The 3,342-nt window shown below is 39.2% G+C and overlaps 1 pseudogene; it reads left to right on the top strand.

Moving 5' to 3' along the window:
• On the top strand, window positions 1-1,551 carry LOC113150682 (annotated as a pseudogene).
• Window positions 1,552-3,342: the final 1,791 nt, after the last annotated feature.

Below are 3,342 nucleotides of genomic sequence, written 5' to 3'. Positions count from 1 at the left end.
GAGAGTTGTTCTGGAAAGTCACCTCTCAGAGATCCTGTGTCTCTGAGCTGTAACCACAGCTTCTGTTCAAGCTGTCTGCAACAATTCTGGGAACAAGCTAAAAACAAAAACTGTCCCATTTGTAAAAGGAAATCGTCAAAATAGATTCCATCTATGAATCTATCTCTCAAAGAACTAGCTGAGTCCTTTACTAAGAGGAAGAATAATAGTTCATCCGAGACAGAAAGAGTGAAAAAGAAAATGAAGAAAGAGGAGGTGGTGTGTGAGAAACATCCAGAAATCACATATTGGTTCTGTGAGGATGAAGATAGAGCTGTTTGTCCTGTCTGTGAGTTTTCTCTGCACCAGACTCACAAAGTGGTTCCTGTAGAACAAGCAGTCAGTGACCTGAAGGAGCAGCTGAAATCGGACTTAAAGTCTCTACAGGACAAGAGGAACAAATACAAACAAGTGGAGAAAACCTACAATGACATGTATGAACACTCCAAGAAGAAGCTGTTGTCCACAGAGCAGCAGATCAGAGCAGAGTTCAACAAGCTCCAGCAGTTCCTGAAAGAGGAAGAGGAGTCCAGACTGGCAGCTCTGAGGGAGGAAGAGGAGCAGAAGGGGAAGACTATCAGCAGAGAGATGAAGAGGATTGAGGAGCAGATCTCCTCTCTGTCAGACAGTATCTGTGCTGTTGAAGAAGAGCTGCACAAACACAACGTGCCATTCCTCAGCAGTTATAAAGCCACTCAGACCAGAGCCAGAGCCCAGAGCTCACTGTCAGATCCACTGCTGCTCTCAGGAGCACTGATAGATGTGGCCAAACACCTGGGGAACCTGTCCTTCAGAGTCTGGGAGAACATGAAGGACAAGGTCCACTTCAGTCCTGTCATTCTGGACCCAAACACTGCAAATAGATGGCTCCATCTGTCTGATGATCTGACCAGTGTGAGATGTGGAGACAAAAAGCAGCAGCTCCCTGATAATCCAGAGAGAAACACTAAGTATTTCACTGTTTTTGGCTCTGAGGGCTTCAGCTCAGGGAAACACAGCTGGGAGGTGGAGGTGGGAGATCATCCTCGCTGGAATGTGGGTTTGGTTAAAGAGTCAGTTGACAAGAAAGGAGAACTTGATGCGTCACCAGAATATGGAATCTGGTGTTTACTGCATGACAATAGAAAATACACTAATGGTTCTGGTAAAACTGTGACAGTGAAGAAGAGTCTCCAGAGGATCAGAGTCCAGCTGGACTATGACAGGGGGGAGGTGTCCTTCTATGACCCTGAAGACATGACTCACATCTACACTCACAGAGAAACTTTCACTGAGAAACTCTTCCCATATTTCGGTGTTGGTAAACCTGGTGATGCTAAAACCAGTGAAGTCAAAATCTGTCCAACTCAGATTTCTCTGTGATGTTCAGAGATGTGATTTATAAACATAATGATTGTTTGAAGTTTATTATACATGAACTTCATCACTCTTTACAGTTTATTCTATTTTTTAAAACAGATTTGATTTTGTGTCATTTAATTATCTTTACTCAGCGTCTCTGTGTCTGAAACAATATTTATTAGCCAAACACTTTTTTCTTTTCTTGTACCTCACTTGTAAGTCGCTTTAGATAAAAAAACCAAATGACTAAATGTAAAATTAAATCCAAACTGATTTTCATGAACACAGATTATTTATTTTACAGTTCAATAATCCGTTTCAGTCGACAAGTTAACAATCAAACTCGTAAAACTAGTACTCTCAGGTTTGTGATTTGTTGTCAGTCACAGAAACTTTTTCCTGTACATTATCAGAAATCAGTCTGTCAATCAAGAGTTGTTTGAAAACAAGTCACACAAACAGTGAAGATCTTTCATGTTTTTATTGAACAAACTCATTAAACCTACAAAGTGATGGTGGAAAACATAAGTGAAACTGTTTTTTTTAGTAACTGGTTGAATCACCTTTGGCAGCGATATCCTAGTTTTTCCTGTAGCTGTGGATTAGACCTGAACAACATCCAGGAGGAACTTTGGATCATTCATCACCACACTTCACTCTGGAATCATGTTTTCATGTTGACCTGCAGTTCTCTTTTTACACCATATGTAGAGCTGCATACAGTTCAACCTTAGCTTCATCAGTCCACAGAACAATTAACCAGCATCATTATGGAGAGAAGACACAACACTGTGTCTGTCATCACAGTTCATGACCAGTTTATACAGAAAACCAGGAAATTATAGTTCACTGACTTTTTCTCGTCACTGTAGATCTAAATCTGTTTCAACATAAAGACAGATCATCACATTTAATTTGAGTTTTATTTGTAAAGTCACCTGACAAATCAAATTATTTTAAAATGTGTGGAACAAAGTGACATATTGGAGTAGAGTTTGGAGAATTTTTGTGTTCTACAGATTTTCACTTTTGTTTATACTTAAAATGTTACAAACAGGACGGACAGGGACCAAACAGGTAAGAACAAAAAGAGGTTTTATTAACAAAGGGTAGGGGACACGGGGAACTAACATAAGGACAAACAAAGCATCAACTTAAAGACCCAAAAACACGTTGGAGAGACAAACAAAACCATAAACTGACATACAAAGTAACAACTGAAAACGCTGTGGAAACACAGGCGAAAAATACAAACTAGAAACTTAACACACTAACACAAAACAAGACAAGGCGCACACGAACTCATGACTAAGGAATACAAAGTAGCAAACAAAAATCACTGCTGAAGGCAGGCGATACAGGAGCAAACAGACAAGGCTAACAAGACAAAGTAACAACAGAAAATGCACTGCAAAAGGCAGGCAACATACAAACTCACAAACATAAACTCACGAACGGAAACAATGTCTAACAAACTGAAGTGTAGTCCAGGGGGATCTGAAAAAGCTGAGTGACAAACTGACGAACGAGTGGCGTGGATCCATGAGACGTTTTCAGCATGAGTGAGCAACAAACCAGTACAGAACTGAGGACAGAGTGTGGAGAGTGGGGGAAGAGGAAGTCCATATGTGGGTGTGGCAGGAGAGTGAGACACAGAACAAAACATAACAGACAACAGCAGAGGGAGGAATTGTAACATAAAATTGAGACAGAAAATAAATAATAAATCAATTGTGAAATGACTCCACTGCACAATTACTAACTTTGAATGATTGATGTAATACAATTATACAATATTTAGATATATAACATATTCAGTATTTCTACTTTGACACTTTTTATGTCTTAACAAACAATAACAAACATTATAGTTCTAAGGAGAATTCAGATTTTATATAAAGAATTGATTCTTAAACAAATCAGTCAGTAGAATAATGTGTGTAATGTAAACATGATGTATGA

This window comes from Anabas testudineus, chromosome 9 (genome assembly GCF_900324465.2).
Source record: "Anabas testudineus chromosome 9, fAnaTes1.2, whole genome shotgun sequence".
NCBI lineage: Eukaryota > Metazoa > Chordata > Actinopteri > Anabantiformes > Anabantidae > Anabas > Anabas testudineus.
This window is presented reverse-complemented; position numbering and strand designations above follow the sequence as displayed.